Source organism: Epinephelus lanceolatus, chromosome 20, assembly GCF_041903045.1.
Source record: "Epinephelus lanceolatus isolate andai-2023 chromosome 20, ASM4190304v1, whole genome shotgun sequence".
Classification (NCBI taxonomy): Eukaryota; Metazoa; Chordata; class Actinopteri; order Perciformes; family Serranidae; genus Epinephelus; species Epinephelus lanceolatus.
The window spans coordinates 38484853-38508258 of NC_135753.1; the positions used below are offsets into that span (position 1 = coordinate 38484853).

The 23406-nt window shown below is 42.0% G+C and overlaps 1 protein-coding gene across 1 annotated transcript in view; it reads right to left on the reverse strand.

The window, feature by feature from the left end:
* plppr5b (phospholipid phosphatase related 5b) overlaps nucleotides 1-13832 on the reverse strand; it is a 175148-nt gene extending 161316 nt beyond the window's left edge. Inside the window, exon 1 of the mRNA XM_033638552.2 lies at nucleotides 13653-13832. The gene's annotated coding sequence lies outside the window, so the exon portion shown is untranslated. The remainder of the gene's footprint in view (nucleotides 1-13652) is intronic.
* Between the last annotated feature and the right edge of the window lie 9574 nt (nucleotides 13833-23406).

The window sequence follows — 23406 nt, forward strand, 5'->3', positions numbered from 1 at the left end:
CTGGTGTACTAGAATCTAGGGTTGTCACGATACTAAATTTCAAACTCGATATCGATACCCAGGAAAATATTCAATACTCGATACCATTTTCGATACAGCAGCAAAAAATTGAGAGACATGTCATTTTTTAAATAAAGATCAGAACAGTAACATCAATGATAACAAAAAATCCCCCCAAAATAAATAACAACCAGAAACAAGATCTGTCCATACAAATGTATTTATCTACAGCCCTGTTTATTTTCTGTGCTTCTGGTGAATTGGCACCATATTTTCGTTGCTGATCAAACGGAGTTGGTAGTTTAGGCTCAGGATGCTCCTGTTTGTACCTCACTCCCTCATGAAAAAACACTACTGAATCACTACTCATCACTACTACTAAATACCTACACAAAAACTACTGTTTCACTATTTTATTGCTATTGAGCTGTGTAGTGATTTGAATAGTATTGAGTAATGTATTGGGTGATTTCACTACTGATCACTACTGACAATTACTACATGATGCCTATTCAAATCCCTGCACAATTGCTACTTAATCACTTCTGTCTAGAGGCTATTAATGTTACCCATAATGTTGCAGCAAATTAGAAACACAGACATGGAAAGGGAGTTGTTGACAAAACTAAAAAAAATAAATGACTACTGATTGTTGTTTTTGTATCTGTACAGTTCGGTAAATTACAAGGTGTGGAAATCACAAAATCAACGCCAAATTGAAAAATTTGAATCAAAATGTCCAACTTCCTGTTTGGAGTAGAGCATTGGTGGCACTTTTTTGTGCATCTGGGCAACTTACACATATGAACACATTTTTATCTTCCTACTCTTATCTCACTATAATTGTCAGGGCAGTGTTTCCTGACTAGTCCAACAGGAAAACAGTTGTCACATCTGACTGATTATAGCTCTACCTCCTCTTAGAGACTTAAACAATTGCTTTTTTTTATTTATCTACAAGGACTGCAGATAGGGCAGAGGACAGTCTGCCACTTTTATTTGGAAACTGTTATTAGGGACTGAGCCTAGAGGCAGAGGACTGCTCACAGTCCTGTTGTTTTTGCTGCGTTTATTATTCTTTCTCCTGCCGCCTCTTTGAACTGGAATTTGACCCCCTAAACATGCTCAAAAACTCACCAAAATTGGCACGCACATCAGAACCGGTGAAAAATTTTAGAAAATCATGAAATTAACCCCTAAAGTGCCAAAATGGGCTCTCTAGCGCCACCTAGGCACACTAAAATGGCCGCTGTGGCCTGTGGGAATGTCGTAGAGACATCAAACCAAAACTGACGCGTTCATTTCATCAAGCCCTACAATTCTCGTGCTCACACCCTTGACCTAAATCCAACAGGAAGTGAGCTATTTGCCCTTTCACAGTAAGATTTCGCCTCAAAACTGCTCTTCCTAAAAAAAACATCTCCTCCTACACCATTTGTCGTATCGGCTTCAAACTTGCACAGATGACAGATCAACTCCTTCTAATCAGATCTTATTCATAACTTTTTCATTACTCGATTAGTTTGGATTTTGTGGGCTCCTAAAGGTGAGATGTCAGAAAAACGTCCTGACGATCTTCGAAAGCTGTCCCATAGGAAATGAATGGCAGCAGGGGGGAGAAAGAGACCAATCTTTGGGCTTTTTCTAGCATTTACAGCATCTCCATACTTTGTGCTACAGACTCCATTCCAACTCTCAAATGTTGCCACAGGTCTCATCTATTCACTCATGTTTTCATCTTTTTCATATCTTTTACCGTTTTTCATCTGTGCCTCTCAAAGTACCATGAGCAAAAGTGGAGAAATTCTCAGTTTACAATGGGTGTGTATTAAGGATAGACCGATACATCGGCCGGCCGATATATCGGGCCAATATTTGAGTTTTTTACTTGTATCGGCATCGGCCGATACGCGCGTGGATTCGCGAATTTATTTTTCCCTGGCACTTTTTTTCATTTGAAAGTATGTGGTTAAGTTGAACAAAGCTGTTGAATCCTACTGTGTACAGTAGTTGTTGTTTTATTTATGCTTCAGCTTAAATATTTGTTTATTTTATAAACCCATTACTGGAAGATTTAAGAGCACTGAACTCTTTTTTTTATTTGAATGTATAATAATAATAATAATGATATTCTACCTGTTCTACCTCAACTTTCCATCTTGTTTTAGTATTTTTTACTGTTCAATAAATGTTTCTTATTTTAAACTTGAGACCTGTAATATTTGTTATCATTGTGTCATTTTTTTTAATGTAAATTGAGGGAGCAAAGGCAGTATCGGCCCCAAATATCGGCTCAAGAAAATCGGCAGTCCATAATCGGTCATCGGCTAAGGGTGATGGAAAAAAATCGGTATCGGCATCGACCCTAAAAAATCCATATCGGTCTATCCCTAGTGTGTATTGCACGGAATGCTGTGAGCTAGAGTGAAGAGGCTCTAAAAATCGTCTAAAACTTTTGTCTTTAACTCGCTGCCATGGCCACAATTTTCACTGTACAGACACAATTTATACCACAAAACGTAGGAAAATTTGTCCAGCTCACAGATATGTTGACATGGAATCTCTCACACGTACACATTTTTGCTGAGTGGCTCCAAAGCGAAGGGAGCGCTGATTTTTTTCTCATTCACTCCCATGTAAACTCAGAGGAGAAATTTCTGGAAACAGCTGGGGTGCAACACATTTTAAACTCGCTCCCCTGACCACATTTTTGACTCGAGAAATATAAAACGCGACACGTGTGTTCACGAGACGTGGCTGTCTCTCAAAATCACTTTATTTTCTTGCTCGGACCAACGGTTTGGGTATGCGAAGCATTTGTTCGAGGAGTTAAATCCCTTTATAAACAGCCTTTGGTGATCTGCTCTCCTGACGTGTCTGTGTCTGACACAGGTGCAGGCAAGTCATTAATCGCCATGACAACGGCTGCACACACAGACACAGCCACAGGGTTCTCTGGTCTGTGTGTCTCACAATCTTTAAAGGACAGATTACAGCAGCAGAAACTTCATTTGAAACAGAACACACACATTATTAACTCCTACAGTGCCAAAATGGGCTCTCTAGCGCCACATAGGTGCACTAAACTGGCCACTGCAGCCCGTAGGAATGTCGTATCAAGATCACACCAAAACTGGCGTGTTTGACTTACAAATAACACACTAACACCCATGACCTAAATCCAACAGGAAGTGAGCTATTTGCCTTTTCAAAGTAAGATTTCCCCTCAAACGTGCTCTTAAAAAAACACATCTCCTCCTACACCGTTTATTGTGTCGGCTTTAAAGACGCACACATGACAGCTTAACTGCTGCTAAACAGATCTTCTGTATAACTTTATCTCTCTCATGATCACATTATTGTCATGATTGGACCAGCGGTTTGGGAATGGGAAGAACTTCTTCGAGGAGTTAAATCTCCACTAAAACAGGTCTCTCTGTGTTCTGTCTGTCTCTCTCTGCGCTTCTGCCAGGTGCACTTACTTCATCACCATGGCAACCGCTGTCACACACAAACTCACAGAAACATGATGTGTGTGTGTGTCTAAATCTTACATGCAGATATGACAGGGCCACAATCTCCATTTTAACCCTTTAGGTGCCAGAGTTTATTGAGGAAAATATTCCATTTTCATTTCAACATTTCAAAAGGCTGTGGCTTGAAAGTGGTGAGACATAAAGGCATACTGTAAATGACAAAAATATTTATCATGACCCAAAGTTTGTCATGGGAGTAAATTAACTCATCTAATTTGCATATTGTGACGTCACTAGGCGGCAGCCATTTGGATTTCATAAATCTCAGTAAAACAACATTTTGAACATATTTACACAGTAGATTTGTTTTGTGCTGTTTTTGTCGTCTCTTCCTCAAAATAAAGGACGAGGAATCTGATGGGAAGAAATTCGCTCATCTAATTTGCATATCGTGACATCACTTCTACATACCTACAGCTACAGAAAGCATTCAAACATCAAAACGTTCAGCTCTGTAAGGATTTTCTAATGTTTGTGGCAATATGTTTGATATTTCTAAATAATTCACAGTGACGACATATACTGGGTGCCGAAACAGGCGCGAGTGCGAGGTCCCGCCCAACGCTGCTTGCAGCTTTAATTATTATTAAACGGAGCAGTCCTCGCCGAATCTCAATCACTTACCGGCCACAAATATAAAATCTGACACACTGGGTCGACCACACATCTGTACTGAGTATCTATCTATCTATCTATCTAAATAAATAAAAACATGTTGCAAATTTTGGAACTAATTACATCCATCTTTTTCTTGAACTAAATTTTGAATTTTGGACTTCACAATACTCGACTTAAATGTTAATGGAAATGTCTGGAAACAAGCATGTTTGGAATTAAAACCAATCAGAGATCAATAAAGTAGACAGACAGCTCAGATACGTTTTTAGGAGAGACTTAAACGACAACAGTGACTCAGACAGATAAATATATGATGAACTTTTCATTGTGAGGTTTTGGTCTGGCTACATTCCTGTTCCCTACACAACCAGCTCCTGTTGTTAACCAGCACTTTAAAGACCATTTGGAACATCTTTTATTACATTGATCGTTTTGTCATTGATCAGTTTCATTGATCAGTTTCAGAGGTGTTTAAACCATAACTTCAACAGATACCAGTTTTTACACTTTTTACCTTCCATAATGTCATAACATTGTATTTATACTGTTTGTTTTCATTCAAAGACACAGAAACATTGAACTCCAATTTGATGTCATTTTATTGTGACTAATGATGGTATAGTCTAATATGATTGACATTGGCGGGAAAACCTGAGTACCAGGAGAAAACCCGTGAGCAGATAATAATGGGCTCTGTGCACCAGCTCCACTACTTCCTGAAAGGAAGTAGGCATGAGTATTTCCTGTCCTATACTGTTGGATTAAGTGATTAATCAGGTGTGTGCTGGGTGTGCCACACACCTGATTAATCACTTAATCCAACAGTATAGGACAGGAAATACTCATGCCTACTTCCTTTCAGGAAGTAGTGGAGCTGGTGCACAGAGACCATAATAATCTACAGAAGCTGTCAGTGCTATATCGTAGGCAAATGGATTTGCCTGTGTCCCCTTTGCCTACGATATAGTACTTATGAGCACCATGACCTGGATGACTAAGACACAGACATCCCTGGGAGGCAACTGTTGCCCAGCCTGAGCTGAGCAACAATTGCCTCCTCCTCTACCTCCTTCTTCTCATCTGCTCTAGTTTGTTCTTCCTTCTAGAGTATTGTTTTTTTAAATGTCATTGACATTAACGGGCAAACCTGAGCACCAGGAGAAAACCCTCTGTGGAAGCCGTCAGTGCTATATCGTAGGCAAATGGATTTGCCTGTGTCCCTTTGCCTACGATATAGTACTTATGAGTACCATGACCTGGATGACTGGGACACAGACATCTCTGGGAGGCAATTGTTGCCCAGCCTGAGCTGAGCAACAATTGCCTCCTCCTCTACCTCCTTTTTTTTTAAATGTGACTGACACTGACGGGTGAACCTGAGCACCAGGAGAAGACCGCACATAAATTGAGAAAGCTATGGGAGCTACTGATGTCCAGCCTGAGCTTAACAATCACCAGCCTCCATTTCTTCCTCCATCTTCTCATCTCCTCTTGTTTTTGCTGCCTTCTGCTGCATTTTGATCTTCATCTTCTGCAGCTGGGTCTCTCTGTCATCGGAAGACCTTCTTGGAAACAACAAGAAGCGTTTCCTCTTCTTGTTGATGTACAAACAGAGGTCTTCGAGTTCCGCCTTGTCAGCGACCAGCTGCGTAACCTCTGTTTCCAGGCTCTGCTGTTTCTCAGCCAGGTCCTTTGTAACCTTCTCCAGAGCGGCATATTTATCATGCCAGGATGTCTGGCTCTGGAGGAGTTGGACATCTTTAACTCTCAGCTCTTCTGCTGTTTTGGAGAGCTTGTTATTGAGGCTGTTGTTGTCCTCTGTGAGACGGAGGATCTCAGCATCTCTCTGGCTGATGTCTGGCTCCACTTTGACCCTAGATGGGGTCTGTTGTGCCTCCCAGCTCTGCTGTTTCTCAGCCAGGTCCTCTGTAACCTTCTCCAGAGTGGCATATTTATCATGCCAGGATGTCTGGCTCTGGAGGAGTTGGGCACCTTTACGTCTCAGCTCTTCTGCTGTTTCAGAGAGCTTGTGAACAAGACAGTTGTTGTCCTCTGTGAGACGGATGATCTCAGTGTCTCTCTGGCTGATTTTGGCTTCCAATTTGACCCTAAATTGGGTCTGCTGTGCCTTCATGCTCTGTTGACTTTCTTCCAGGTTGCAGAAGTTGTCTCTCAGAGACTGTAATTTATCCTCCCAGGATGTCTGGCTCTGGAGGAGCTCAGCATCTCTAACTCTCAGCTCTTCTGCTGTTTTGGAGAGCTTGTGAATGAGGCTGTTGTTGTCCTGTGTGAGACGGATGATCTCAGCGTCTCTCTGGCCGATTTTGGCTTCCACTTTGATCCTAGATTGGGTCTGTTGTGCCTCCAAGCTCTGTTGAATTTCTACCAGGTTGCAGAACTTGTCTCTCAGAGACTGTAATTTATCTTCCCAGGCTGTCTGGCTCTGGAGGAACTCAGCATCTCTAACTCTCAGCTTTTCTGCTGTTTCAGAGAGCTTGAGAATGATGCTGTTGTTGTCCTCTGTGAGACGGATGATCTCAGCGTCTCTCTGGAGGAGCTCAGCATCTCTAGAGGTCACGTCTTGTGTTGTCTCAGTGAGTTTTTTAACGAGACGGTTGTTGTCCTCGGTGAGACGGATGATCTCAAGGTCTCTCTGGTGGAGTTGCTCCTCTATCAGAGAGACCTTGATAGTCAATTCCTTCTCCTGAGTCTCCCATCTCTGGTTATTTGCCTCCATGTCTGTTGCAGACTTCTGACTCAGAGCCTCGTATTTCGCCTGCCAGACGTCCTCGCTCTCCAGAAGGGCAGTTTCTCACTCTCCTGGGCTATTTCACAGTTTCAAATCCTTTGATCTTTTGATGTGTTCCGTGCGCCGAAGTGTCACAAAGGAGTTGGAACACTGATGGCCCCGCCCCCCCCCCCATCCACTCCACATAGAATTTAAAAGTGGGCGGGGCTATTCCAGAGAGGGTTCCCACAGGTCCTGACAGTTCTTTCATGTTATTTAATCTGAGTTGAAAGAAATTAAGGTCTTGAAAGGTTCATAAAAATAAACACAAATAGACATTTGGTCATTGAAAGTGCTTGAATTCATATATTTGTGCAAAAAAAAATTGTAGTTGTTTTAATATTGTCAGCCATCACTGTGACACATTGATAATCATTGTCTGTGAGCTCCTGTAAAGCTGCTAGTCCTCATTATAAACATTCACTGTTGTGACAGTAATTAACCTTGATCCCTTTCTCCAACTATGCAGTGTTGGGTTCTTTTTACAGAATTTGGCCTAAAATGTCCTTGAAAAGTTCTTGAATTTGTTGTTAAGTTTTATATTGCTGGAACACTGTCAGCCATCACTGTGACACATTAATGATCATTGTCTGTGAGCTCCTGTAAAGCTGCTAGTCCTCATTATACAAATTCCTAGATGTTGTTTTTGAGGCAAAACGGCAACAAAATTGTCTGAAGCTGAATATTTTGCTAAATAAAAACATTACATCCATCTTCTTCTTTCTAAATAAATTTTGAATTGTGGACTTCACAATACTCTGGAGTTAAAATGTTATTACAAATGTTCAGAAAAAATAAATATATTCAATGTTTAAACTCCGACTCTGACGTGTTAAATGCTCATATACTCCACTATATGTCGAAAAGAATTTACAAATCATTGAATTCTGTTTTTGTGCTTGTTCTAAACTAAAATGTCCTAATAATATTAGTGTGGCGTGATCTTTATCTGCAACTGTGCAGAAATACTGGGTTTAAACAGCATGAACTGGCATGCAAAAAAAGAAAAACGCTGTGCAGGATCTGAATGCTGATTTACAATTCAAATGTCAACGGTATGAATGAAGTTTCGAAGCCTCTAACTGTTCGTCACTGCCCTGAAATGTTGCAGATCTGTTGTTTTTCTATTATTTATTATTTATTATTACTGCATTACTCCATTTATTATTATGGGCGGTATGGTGGTGCAGTGGTTAGCGCTGTCGCCTCACAGCAAGAGGGTTCCTGCTTTGAACCTGGGGTGAGGGGAGCCCTTCTGTGTGGAGATTGCATGTTCTCCCTGTGTCAGCGTGGGTTTCCTCCAGGTTAATGCCACCCTTCCTGCTGTACTCAAAGGTTCCCCAGCTTTATGCTTCACCTCTCTGTAGAGCTTGGGTACGGCTGTGAGGGTGAAAAAACGTGGGGGCGGAGTCACATACCTGGGTTCACGTGTTTTTAGCATGTAACAAAAGCCTTGGTTTTCAGCAGCGCTGTATGGACGCAGATCTTTGCACATGCTTGTGCAAAAATTGTGACACTGCTGTAAATCACGTGTCATATCCAAGTCCTCCTTCTGTGTTAAAAAATCCAAAATAAGTCCAGATGTTTGATTTAAATGCAGACGATGCATTTCTGTTTCTTTCTCCGGTGCCTCCATCTTTGTTTTGATGAACTTCCTGCCAGATGCCGCTGACTGAGACCTCTGCTGACCTCAGCAGGGAACAAAACATCAGCACCATCTAGTGGAGCGAAAAGCAATTGATTTTATTATTCTGGCACCAAAAGTTGGATTAAAATGTTGTTTGTGAGACTGTATTGTCATGTCCCGGTGTCATCCATGTTATGTGTATCATTACTTGATACTTTAATGAAGATGAGATTACTTTGGAACAGTGCATGGTGTCTGCAGGTCTTACAAACCTGCAGATTAAAACAAAATACAGACCAGCACAGCATGAACACCCAGCTTGAACTCCAGCGACCTTTATCAAGCTGAGCAGCAGTCTGCCGGCCTTCATTACACAGCACCACGGCAAATCAGTGACAGCGCTCTTCTTCCAGGAGCACCGCGTGGATCTGTTCTTCTATTCGAACACTGTCTCATCTTTTTAGCATCTGTCGTGCCCCATGTGGGCCTTTGCTGGAGGCAAACCCGACTGAGCCACGAGCCTTTTAAAATACACTCAAGACTGTGCGAAGCCACCAGCAGCACACACATTCAACACCAGCAACTGCACACGAGAAGTTCTGCAACTTTGTGAAACAGGCCATCAAACAGTCACGGCCACTTCACTCAGTGACTGGTCAGGTGTGTGGAGATGAGGCGAGGTTTGAACTTCTCTCTCAGCTCTGTTTCTTTATTCTTTACACCAGTGCTTCCCAACTGGTCCAGACATGAGGTCCAGATCCCTCCTTAGTCATCAGTTCAAGGTCCACACAGTTTAATATATTCAGCATCATACTTGTGTTTGGCCATCGAGCTAGTTCACTGTCTTTGTCAAGTAGCTGTCTGTTAGTCACTCACTCTAAAGCAGGAAACAGCACTTCAAAATAAAAGCTCTCCACTGTACTTCAAACTAAACCTTGTTTCTAACAAACTTGACACATTCAGGAGACACTGAAACCCATTTTTGGACCACAACCCACCAGTTGATAACCACTGCTTTACACAAGTACTAAGGACGTCACTGACGACTCATTGCCCTCACATTTAAACAGAAACTTCTTCTTCTACTACTTCTTCTCTAAAATAAGGAAACAAACACGAAACAATGTCATGTAGTAATATCCTTCATACAGTCATGTCAGTTATTAATGCAGCTCAGCCTGAGGGGTCAAAGGTCACAATCCTTCAGTGGTTTTCAGCCTTTTCCCTCACGTGCAGAGATTTCTCCAGATTCTCTGAATCTCTTGATGATATTATGGACTGTAGATGTGAAATCCATAAACTCTTTGCAATTCCGTGTTGAGAAATGTTGTTCTTGACCTGTTTACACTCTCCTCGATTGTCTGGTGTACTAGAATCTAGGGTTGTCACGATACTAAATTTCAAACTCGATATCGATACCCAGGAAAATATTCAATACTCGATACCATTTTCGATACAGAAGCAAAAAATTAAGAGGCATGTCATTTTTTAAATAAAGATCAGAACAGTAACATCAATGATAACAAAAAATCCCCCCAAAATAAATAACAACCAGAAACAAGATCTGTCCATACAAATGTATTTATCTACAGCCCTGTTTATTTTCTGTGCTTCTGGTGAATTGGCACCATATTTTCATTGCTGATCAAATAGAGTTGGTAGTTTAGGCTCAGGATGCTCCTGTTTCTACCTCACTGTGTGATCAGAGAACCAGGGGTTACGGGAGAAACCAAACGTTTTTTCAGCTTCAATTTGTGACTTTACAGTTAACATAACTTTTCAGACACACATAATTGTGTTGTCCTGTTAAACTAACACTGTCTATTGATGTTACAGACGGGCATGACTGATAAAGTTTTCTGCTTAGCTCCCACATTAACGTTAGAAATTATATTTTAGTTTGATGCTGGTGACACCAGCTGCTAGTGAGGGGAGGGGCTGTACCTGCCGACTAAATATTTCTAAAGAGCGCTTTTTCCTTTATCATTTTTGACCAAAACTGGCTGCTCTGATCCTCCTGCAGCCGCGCTGGCCATATTATAGCAACAGAAATGTGTACATGCATGCACAGCGACGACAACAAGCCGGGTTGCAGCGAGGGCTCTGTGCCTGCCTGACGCTGCCTGCACAGCGCGTGTCCGCCGGACCCGTCGCGCGCACCCGACAGGCACTGAGGTGGCGTGCACTGTTAGTATTGATACTTTTGTAAATTAGTATTGTATCCGGATACAGCGTTTGAGTATCGATACTTTTCACAGTATCGATACTTTTGACAACCCTACTAGAATCTCTCAACAGGGACTGTTCCTGCCCAGCTGGACCGAAAAACACCCTCTACAGAGTGTGCATGAACACCAGGATGATCAGCCTCCAGGTGAGACATTTGAGCGTAGCAGTATGTCAGATATGTGACATAGTTCAGCTTATAACCAGCAAAACACCACAGACTGATGTTTCTAACTGCTGCAAGATGCATGAATAATGAAAAACAGTATTGTGATGTTTTTGTTACCTTAGGTTGAGCCCTTATTGTCCACAGAGCCGCCATTTTGTACCACTATGTTTCTACAGTAGCCCAGAACAAACTCATAGACTCTGTTTATATTCAAACTTAATTACTACATATATTGGTACACAGGATCTTACAATAGACTGCACACAAACCTACTGTGCAGATGATGTTAGATGGATGACTGTCCCAAAAAATTAGTGAAGCGGCTCATTTGAAATGGTTATCATGTTTCAAATGACATATATGGAGCCCACAAACAAACTGGTACCAGAGAGGTTTTACCACTCGAGATGAAACCAAATTCTTGCCTGGCCCATGAACTAAAAGTGTCTTAAAAGTCGCCAGATCTAGTGAGAAAGTTGCGCCGTTAGCAACACTGCACTCAACGACAGTGTTTTGCTTACTCCCGCCCTACTGTGCTATGATTGGCTACCACTAACCCTAAGCTTTTTGCCTTAACACAGCTGATCAGAGCAGCTCCCATCTGAGTTTGTCTCCACAGTGTCGCCAACTATTTTCCAATGAAGGTAGTTAGCACTTGCTCCAAAAGTAGCCTGATGACCTCATGCGTGCATTTGCATATTGGTGACATCACTGCAAATGAAAACAACTTCTTTGAATTAGAGTCAACAGAAAGATCCAACACAAACCATCTGAACGCAATGACAGCTTTCTAAGGCTTCAAACCCTGAGAGCACAGCATCAACACAGCCACAGAGACAATCTACAACTCAACTCCCACAGTGCAACGAGCAACGTCTCCTCTCCTCCTGCCCGCCCCACACCTACTGACTGCCTGCACAAATGAGGAAAGGGAGGAGGAGGCTGGTGGGGAGGGGGAGTCAATGAGAGATTCTAACTCAGACGCCACTGATGATGAAAGTGCAGGCAGAAAGAGACCGATTGAGGCAGAGAAGAAAAAGTACCACCTTCAACCATAATGGCTAATGCAGTACTCGCGACGGCAGCACAAGGGCAAAGCTTTGCAGTGTGTACTGTAGGCAGCGCGGTCCATCCACTGCAGGCAACTCTACACTTGTTACTCGTCAACTCAGTTTAAGGTTGAAACTTTGACGATGCACAATGACAGTAAGCAACACGAAACTCACAGGGACCGGAACACTGAGCCCCTCTTTACATCAATGCGAAACTGGAGTATGCAAATTAAGACAACTATTCATCAGCATGCAACATCACTGATTAAAGGAGCAGTAAGATTTAGGGGGATTTAGTAGCATCTGAAAGGTGACTTCTCCTGGTCAGAATTCCCTCAGTGTTCATTGTTCAGAAGGTCTTAAACCAGGAGCTGAATTATCAGCAGAGGTGTCTACTAGCGCTCAACGATATGGACAGAAATTCATATCTCCGTATTTTCAGGCTGGACAGCGATACACGAGATATAACTCCGTATTTTCTACTAAGTGGCCGACATGTTCAGTTGTAAGCTGATCCACGACTAAAGTCCCCTGTATTTTTGTCATATTGGAGAAATGTCACATATTCAACATCCTATCAGTCATTTAGACAAAAGTAGATGAGAAAATAGGGCCCAGGTTGAAAAAAACATGAGTTCCCCTTTAATTAACAGCGTCTCAGCTTGTTAGTGTTGTTAAAATTGGTCAAATTTGTTGCCATATCAAACTACAAACATGATTAATCATGAGTAAATACGTTGCAACCATTAAATGTGATCAGGTTTTGTCCACTTTTGTGTGGGGATCAGATGCAGACTGACTTGGCAGAGATGGCTGCCATCTTGTTTTTACATGGATTAGTGTATTGTCCTCTCACTGCCACTAGATGGCACAAAAAAGTGTCCACGACCGAGGACGACAGGTCTGAGTTCAGTATGAAGTATAAGGTGCAGTAAACCCAGGACACAGGGTCTCAGGAGGGCGTTATTAAATTACATAATTGTTTGCTGTTATAGTCAATTTATGACAGATTATTTCTTGGAGACGCAAAAGGCACCGACCCCATGGGATGACCCCGGTACGTACAGACGGACAACCTGAGATATAACGATATTAAAACAGTGTAATTAAAAGCGTGCTGACAGGCTGAGATATCCCAGCGTCCCTAGGATCAGTCAACTTCCTGAAACACTGGATGCCAACTTCCCATGATGCAACCTGAGAGCATCTCCACATGACACCCAGAGACACTGAAGACATCACAGGCTCCAGCTGCTCTCACAGGCTGAGTGTGTCCATGGTGATTAAACTGGCCTTTATGCATCACATTGAAAACAATATCAACCCAAGTGTAGCCACAGTGCCTGTGTGCAGTGTGTGTCCTGTGCCTGGTGTCAGGGTGACTCAGTGAGCAGGAGGTTCAGGGACTAATGCTGCTGCTGCTGCTGCTGCTGCTCACCACACATGTACATGTCAAACTGTACTTGTGGAGAATGACTTCATCTGCCTGCTGAAGCCCCACGATCACAAAGACACACATCACAAGTGTTTCCTGGAGCTCCCTGACAGCCCCACACACTGCTGCACTTCCTGCTCCGCGGTGCAGCCCAGCGGCTCCACAGCTGAAGGACAGCGGGGAGAGAGGCTCCTAACTTACCTTGGACAGCTCCAGGAGTTTGTGCAGCCTCTCCGGGATCCGAGCCGGCTCAACCTCAGCGACAACACGCAGCAGCTTCTGCGACACTATCCGCTGCCTGCAGCCGCCACAGCATCCGCTCACACCGGCTCCCGTACACTCCTGCTCAGCTCCTCACACTTTTCCGCATCTTCCTTGTTTTAATCACCGGATCCTCGGTGCTGCATTCACGGGAGTTTCAGCTGTCAGGGCGCATGCGCGGCTCAGGTCAGTCTGTGGTGTGTTGAGGTGAATGCTGCCTTCAAGTGATCAGTGAAGTGCGGTAAAACAGAGAACTCCCCAAAATAAAAGAGAGATCCGAGTGTCCAATTTCCTAGTTTAGAGGGGACAGTAAAGGCAGCATTGCCCCTATCTGTGTCTGTTCCAGCAGCAGTAACAAGAGTCCTATACACACAAACACACACACACACACACACACACACACACACACACACTGACTGTCCTGTGGTGTCCATTTACCAGAGCAGCAGTGATGGAGCAGTGGGAAGAAACCTTGGCATGCAGCTAGTGTGTCAAAGCTTAGATGTTAGAGCTCACACTGTCACACACCACAGGCTCTGTGATGACACCTCCTTTCACCACAACAACACACACACACACACACACTGAAATGTTGACAGTTAAAAATGGTAATAAGTATTTGAGCGTATGGTCTCTGTTTGATATTACGACATATTAGCAGACTTGTGTGGGATCTGATTCAAATCAGTTCATGTTATGACCTTATAGATAAACTCTAATCAATCAGCACTGTGGAATGTTCTATATCATACCATGGAGCCTATCCCAGCTGACACTGGGTGAGAGGCAGGGTTCACCCTGGACAGGTCACCAGACTATCACAGGGCTGACACATAGAGACAAACAACCATTCACACTCACATTCACACCTACGGACAATTTAGAGTCACCAATTAACCTGCATGTCTTTGGACTGTGGGAGGAAGCTGGAGCACCTGGAGGAGGAGTCTCTTGGCCATCACTGCAAAGAAAGATGGAAAGGAGACCCCACTACAGACTAAAGTGCAACACACACTGCCGCCGGTGCGGCACTGTGGCCGTCAAGTGCCGTCCCCCAACACACATTGGTGGTGGCGCTCAGCGGCAGGGTCATTATACGAAAACGTGCCATTTTGTGTCTCTCGAACAAAACTGTGCTATAAATGTCAATAAACAATAAATACACTATAATCATTTTAGAATGTATTTTCCATGATATCTCTTGTAACATTAAAACAATGTTTATTTATTTTGAGAGTTTTAAACACCTTTTTGTACGAAGCATCATTCAAAAGCTGTAAAAATGGCCTGTCACTCAATATGATTGTTCTATTTTTACTAGCTATTAAGGCCCAAAAAAGTCAAACTATCATAAAAACATAAACTTGTATATAAAGCCTCAAGTGTCCTTTCATTACTCATGAATGGGTTTTATTCTTAATATCTGTAAAATGTTGTAAAAAACAACGATTTAGTCGGGTTGCCAGGTAGTCGTCAACCGTGTTACTTTTAATGAACACACCCCTTCTGAGATAATGGACTGCTCCGAAAGTTGCATCATTTCCTGGGAGTGAAATCAGCTTCCTTTTGTGAACATGCTGGTGAAAAGACAAATAAGTGTCCTCTTCTTTGCATGATTTTTCTTAGAGTTATATAATGTTTGACAGAGGAGGACAAGCTTATTGTGTCAGCCCTGTTTCCACAACAGGACACATTAAAAAGATATTTGTTAGAAATTTTTAATGTACATAAATGACATGATATAAGCCTCTAATGAATGCACACCATGTGGTCTCATGACCTTCACCACATGGCTAGTAATGGCTGCCAAGAACATTTTTCGGCAACCCTGTTATTGTCAACCCTGTTACCATTCTAGTGTAAAAGGGACGATGGTAACAGTGTTGACAAAAGTATGGTTTTGCGAGTACATGAAAATATACTTTCCTTACCAATAGTAGACATGCTACTGGCTGAGAGGGAAATTGAAAAAATTGTGCACTTGGTGACAAGTTTTTGAAATTTGGCATAGTGTTAAACTTGGTGGAGAGGTACAACACGGTCCAACATGGAACCCATTACAATTTGGAGTAGATCCAGATCTCCGGTGAGGGCCATATTGAAATTTGTGGCTATCCCAACTTGGTTTTTGAAAACCTTATACCCATACCTTACACTATGCCAAATTTCAAAAACTTGTCACCAAGTGCACAATTTTTTCAATTTCCCTCTCAGCTAGCGATGAAACTTGTAAAACCATGTATATAATGTCTACTATTGGTAAGGAAAGTATATTTTCATGTACTCGCAAAACCATACTTTTGTTAATTCTGTTACGTCAACCCTGTTACGCTAGAATGGTAACAGGGTTGATGAAAAATGTTCTTGGCAGCCATGTGGTGAACGTCATGAGACCACATGGTGTGCATTCATTAGAGGCTTATATCATGTCGTTTATGTACATTAAAAATTTTTTAACAAATATCTTTTTAACGTGTCCTTTTATGGAAACAGGGCTGACGCAATAAGCTTGTCCCCCTCTGTCAAACATTATATAACTCTAAGAAAAATCGTGAAAAGAAGAGGACACTTATTTGTCTTTTCACCAGCATGTTCACAAAAGGAAGCTGATTTCACTCCCAGGAAATGATGCAACTTTCAGAGCAGACCAAACATGTTCAATGGATCAAATTCATTGTGACTGTCCTTTCAATATCCTTCATGTTTTGAAAAATGCTAAAACCTCTCAATAAATATGTCTCCAAAATATTCTTTGATTAGTCATGTTGAATTAAAGATTTATGAATGTCCCCATTATCTTCATTAGACCCAAAGCTGCAACTTAAACTATTAGTATGGTAACTGTTGTCAACTCTGTTACTGAGGTGTCAGCCCTGTTACTGAGGTGTCAGCCCTATTACTTGTATAATATTCTAGTATAATTCAAAAAATGAAAAGACAAATGTCAATCAACTCATTTTATGTGTTAAGTAAAAGAAACCAGTAATCTACAGAATTAAATGTGGGTATTATTGTTTTGTTTCCATATTCTGTTCTGAAAAAGAAAGATGCTGTGAAAGTGTCAATTGCAATGAGCATATTCATCCATGGATAAAAATTAACATCTCAATATTCTCACTGTACAAACACACTCAGTGTAACAAGGGGAGATTTATCCTTCAAAATATAGCAGATTTGTTGTAAATATGTATTTAAAATATTTTCAGACACTAATTGGTGTATCATAACAGGGTTGACAAAACACGCATATGCATGTTGATTAAATGTGGAAAAAAATAAAAAATAAGATAGCCTGAGATGGCACAGCACATATTTCTGATAGGTAAGGATCTATTTAACCTAAAAAGGGTCATAAATAGTTTTAAAACAGTACTTGGCACGTTTTCATATTTTGACCCGGCACCGTCGAAAGTGTATTTCCCACCCCAGCCCGCCAGGTTGCTGTACCTACACTAGTTGCCAACGATTGCCAACTGCTTGTAACAGAAGAAGAAGAGGAAAAACTTTGAGGCAACAACAACTTGGATTTCACGGGTGTGTTTCTTATCTTATTAATAATTTGAACACCCGGAGTTGATACTACGGCGACCGAGACGTACATAAAAGGCTTTTCTCGCAGCGCCGGCCGCGCTGGAAATAGAGCAGTGGGCTGGTGGGGGTTTGTTCATAGATTATAATGGAGACGGGCGTTTTGACGCACGGCATACGGCGGTGGTGTGTGTTGCACTAAAGACCAGCTGGTGAAGTCGGGGGCCGTCATGGACCTCCCCAAAACTACCACAACCACCAGCACAACAATGCTTCTTGCGGAAACCAGAAGGACATGCAACACCAAAAGATGCACCACATTATCAAGAAGAAGGTCGCAAGGTATGAGGCTGAAAGACAAACTGCCCCAAACTAGATCAAGCAGGTTTTGAGGCAGGAGGTTGAGAGCCAGGTACAGAGTGAGTACCAGGAGAAGGAAGCCCAGATGAGAGAACAGATGGATCAGATGGGCGCTGACCTCCTGAAACTCCGCGACAAGAAACAGTCTCCTTCTGACGCTGGCAGAGGCACACACAGCGATGAGCAGCAAAGATGCTGCTCTCCAGCAGAGCGAGGACGTCTGGCAGGCAAAATACGAGGCTCTGAGTCAGAAGTCTGCAACAGACATGGAGGCAAATAACCAAAGATGGGAGATGCAGGAGAAGGAATTGACCATCAAGGTCTCTCTGATGGAGGAGCAACTCCACCAGAGAGACCTTGAGATCATCCATCTCACTGAGGACAACTGTCTCCTTAAAAAACTCGCTGAGACAACACAAGAGGTGACCTCTAGAGATGCTGAGCTCCTCCAGAGCCAGACAGCCTGGCAGGATAAATTCCAGACTCTGAGAGACAACTTCTGCAAAGACCTGCAAATCACAAATTACAAATTACAAAGACAGCAGAGCTGGGTGGCACAGCAGACCCAATCTAGGGTCAAAGTGGAGGCCGAAATCAGCCAGAGAGACGCTGAGATGCTCCGTCTCACACAGGACAACAACTGCCTCATTCACAAGCTCTCCGAAATAGCAGAAGAGCTGAAAGTTAAAGATGCTGAGCTCCTTCAGAGCCAGACATCCTGGCAGGATAAATTCCAGTCTCTGAGAGACAACTTCTGCAACCTGGAAGAAAGTCAACAGAGCATGAAGGCACAGCAGACCCACTCTAGGGTCAAAGTGGAGGCAGAAATCAGCCTGACAGACGCTGAGATCCTCCGTCTCACCGAGGACAACAACTGCCTCGTTAGAAAACTCGCTGAGACAACACAAGAGGTGACCTCTGGAGATGCCGAGCTCCTCCAGAGCCAGACAGCCTGGGAGGATAAATTCACCGCTCTGAGAGACAACTTATGCCAAAACCTGGAAGAAAGAATTTATTAATTATTATTATTTATTATTTATTTAAATTGAAAGAATTTATAAAACGTACAAACACTCAACCCTCAACCAAGGTCACTAGAGCAGTAGTTAGAGGAGACTGTGTAGTCCCTTATAGGCGGACCACTTTTGTCCAGGCTGCCCTCTCTGTCATGGGTGGTAGGTTATGGAACAGCCTGCCACTTACAGTCAGAGAGTGCCCCACTTATAGCTCCTTTAAAAAGCATCAAAAGAACTGGTTATTATCAAACTAGACTTGTACACACTATTAGTAATTATTAGCTGAAATTATTATTAACATAGCCAATTACATATAATAATAAGTCCAGGGGATGTAGTCACTATTATTAGTAGTATGTCACTCCCTCTCTCTCTCCCCCTTTCACACTTGTCTGTCCTATCCATTAAAGGTTAAAAAATGCCCCAAAAAAAACTGGTATCTGTTAAAGTTATGGTTTAAACACCTCTGAAACTGATCAATGAAACTGATCAATGACAAAACGATCAATGTAATAAAAGATGTTCCAAATGGTCTTTAAAGTGCTGGTTAACAACAGGAGCTGGTTCTGTAGGGAACAGGAATGTAGCCAGACCAAAAACTCACAATGAAAAGTTCATCATATATTTATCTGTCTGAGTCACTGTTGTCGTTTAAGTCTCTCCTAAAAATGTATCTGAGCTGTCTGTCTCCTTTATTGATCTCTGATTGGTTTTAATTCCAAACATGCTTGTTTCCAGACATTTCCAATAACATTTAAGTCAAGAGTATTGAGTTAAAAAATGATGGATGTAATTAGTTCCAAAATTTGCAACATGTTTTTATTTAGATAGCTAGATAGATAGATAGATAGATAGATAGACAGCACTTTGTAACTGTATTTGGAAAGGTCCTATATCAATAGAGTTTATTATCATTATTTTTATTACAATAATTGAAATGATGACTTGAAAAACGGACCTTTATCTAACTGCACACATACTGTATCTTTAACCACCTGGAAAACACAAGATCAGACGCTAGGCGCTACTCTTGTGCCTTTTCTGTGCTAACTTTCAAGAACGAGGTGGCAGGTTGCGTCTGAGGTTACTAACCAACCTCAACAAGCACCGTATCACGAGGGCTATAGTCTCCTGTTTGACTAGTCGATTATTTGGTCGCTATCCTCTCGTCCGTCCAAATTCTCATTGGTTGAATAATCACCGTGTTACTTTCATAAGGAGAAAAGTGCCACATCAACAGCTTTCCAGTATTAATACATTATTTCCTGCGGCGGGGGGACAGGCTAAGTTACCTGTGAAAATGGGGGTGTTTTGAAAACACCCGTTGTTGACAGAAAGTTGAACTCACCCACCCTCACGCTCAGCCTCGCCAAAGGTACTAGATTACTACAATATACCCCCATTGTATGAAAAGGTATACATTTCCGGTCTCCTAAGTAGGCGTTGTTCCCTGTAGCCCAATCAAAGACGAGTACCCCCAACCTCGCTTGGTTATCGTAGATTAGCTGGGTTAACCGTTAGCCATTAGTGGTGTCTGTAATTACTCAGTAACTCAATAAACAGTCGGTGAAAAAAATTTTTTTCCAGCAGATATCTTAGTTACAACATGACTGAGCTAGCAAAGCAGTTTTGCGTTGCTATGTGTGGTATTTATTCAATTTTGGGAAATCACGATGTCTAGAAAGCATCAGTTGCTGCAGCTGACAGGGACAGCTAACAGCAGCAGCAAAGCTAACATCAGGATGTCATCTGTTAAAAGTCTCCCGTTGTCGGATACGACATGAAACTACTCCAGTTAGCTCAATCATGTTGGAACTAAGACATCCGCTGGAAAACAACATTTTTAGTAATCCAGTATCTTTGATGAAACTGCACTGATTTCAGCACCAGAGAGGAGATATGTGTTGCCAGATCTCGCAAGAGTGTGTTGTTGAGACAGAAACAGGTCTTGAACAAAGTAAATTTTCTCCTGATTTGTCCGTCTGAAATTTGCCATTCTGGTGTCAGAATGTTCTGAAGGTATGTTGCTTGTGATAAATGGGCCCAATATCTGCTTCCGTGACTATGGGGCGAAAGAATCGGCCATAATCTGTAATCACGTTCATTTCTCCCACTGAAGTCAATGGACTCAGGACCTGCTGTTAGTCTCCTAAAGGGGCGTGGTGGTCACGAACCCCACGTGACACTGATACAGGAAACTGGCTCACAGTGGACCGTCTTGGTTTATCCACCGTCTTTGGCGTCGCAGTGACGCAGACCTCCTGTCTGTCTCTGTAAACTGACACCATTTCCCTCAGTGGAAACAAAGCTTGTATTTACTGTATTTCACAGATAAGAAACAATAAATTGTGAAGACAGTAAAGCCTCCACTAAAATAGCATTTTAAGACGTGTGTGTGATTTATCCTGGCTTCATATGAGAAGAGGAAATCTCTGCTCGTTGCTAGGCTAATTTATACAATGTAAAATGCCATAGACTTGTGCTAATAATGTTAGCATGTTGTATTTGTTTGGAAAACGTGTTTACGTGTATTATTGTGTATCAGTCAGTTGTTTTGTCAGTGAATGTTGTGAGCTGTAATGGAGCCAAATTATGTGCCGTTACCTTTGTTACATGTTGCTGTTGTTCCTGGTTTTATATGAGAAGAGGAAAAGATCGCTAGGCTAATTTATACAATGTAAAATGCCATAGGCTTGTGCTAATAACGTTAGCATGTTGTATTTGTGGGGAAAATGTGTCCAGATAAAGACAAGTGTTTGTCTGTGAATGCTGCGAGTTACAGTTAAGTTGATTTGTGTACTTGTGTTTGAAATTGTCTCTATTAAGCCATGTTTAATGTGTGTTTAATGTGTGTTTAATGTGTGTTTTGAATCAACTAAACTTTACAGCACTACAATGTAAAATGTCATAGGCTGGCGCTAATAACGTTAGCATGTTGTATTTGCTTGGAAAACGTGTTTAGTATCAGACAGTTGTTTTGTCAGTGAATGTTGTGAGTTGTAATGGAGCCAAATTATGTGCCGTTACCTTTGTTACATGTCGCTGTTGTCCCTGGTTTTATGTGAGAAGAGGAAAAGATCGCTAGACGCTAGGCTAATTTGTACAATGTAAAATGCCATAGACTTGTGCTAATAACGTTAGCATGTTGTATTTGCTTGGAAAACATGTTTAGTATCAGACAGTTTTTTTTTGTCAGTGAATGTTGTGAGCTGTAATGGAGCCAAATTATGTGCCGTTACCTTTGTTACATGTTGCTGTTGTCCCTGGTTTTATATGAGAAGAGGAAAAGATCGCTAGGCTAATTTATACAATGTAAAATGCCATAGGCTTGTGCTAATAACGTTAGCATGTTGTATTTGTGGGGGAACTGTGTCCAGATAAAGACAAGTGTTTGTCTGTGAATGCTGCGAGTTATAGTGAAGCTGATTTGTGTTTGACACTGTCTCTATTAAGCCATGTTTAATGTGTGTTTAATGTGTGTTTTGAATCAACTATATCCACCTTATTTTTCACGGAAACACGGAGGCAAAACAGAACGCAGCCAGCTTCCGTTTTTTTTGTGCGACACTTCCGGTCCAGCACTCTTAGCACTGTGTAAATGGGAATCCCCTTGTTGTTTACCTTGCTGAGTTTAGCTATATATATGTATATATCACATTTTTCACGTCACTATATCACCGTTTAGACTAATCTGATGTTTGTAAAGTCTATAAACACAATGACTGAACAAACATTAGTATTTTCTCTGTGTGTTATTAATAACATGGTTATCGTAGATTAGCTAGGCTAACCGTTAGCTGTTAGCCGTTAGCTGTGTCTGTAATAACTCACTAAACTCACAAAGTGGCCCGTGAAAAAATTATTTTCTCCAGCGGATGTCTTAGTTACAACGTGATTGAGCTAATTGGAGTAGTTTCATGTCGTATCCGACAACGGGAGGCTTTTAACGGATGACGATCCTGATGTTAGCTTTGCTGCTAGTGTTAACGTTAGCTGTCCCTGTCAGCTGCAGCCACTGATGCTTTCTAGACATTGTGATTTCCCAAAACTGAATAAATACCACACATAGCAACACAAAACTGCTTTACTAGCTCAATCATGTTGTAACGGCTGGATGGTTGATGCGTACATGCTGATTCAGGTGCTATCAGAGCCGATCCGCGCATCACTATGGCTTAATGATCAACTCAGTCAATTAAAACAACCCGTCCTGTGTTAGGAGTGTATGTCGCTGACAGAAAGAAAGAAAGAAAAGGGGAAAAAAGATAGAAAAGCAGCGTACACCTCACATATTTATTTCTCACAGGTGCGCACACGTGTGGCTGGCATGCAGAAGCACCGTCTGTGTGTCTGTGTGTCGAGGGTGTGAGCCACAGCTTCAGCTGCTCAGGTAGAGAGGCTGTGTAGCCCGGTGTGTTTTTTCACTGATTCGGTTCTGCAGGTTCTCTGCTGGTACACTGGAGACGGGGATCAAGCAGTTTGTCTCACTCGGGATAGATTGTGCTTTTTTGGTTCATAGTTTATGATTGACGTGCGATTTATTCGCGTTTAGAGGGAATAAATTTCCATTATAACGGAAACGTGGACACAGTTATCTAACGTTATACAAAATACACAGACTAACTAACTGATTGACTAACATAAACAACTGAAAATTGAAAAAGAAATTAGCTTGCACCGTTAAGACCGGGAACGGGAAAGCATGAGGGAAAGCAGCTGACCGGAAGTCACACACAAAAAAAGTTGATCACTATTTACTTCCGTGTTTGAAAATAAGGTGGATAAATAAA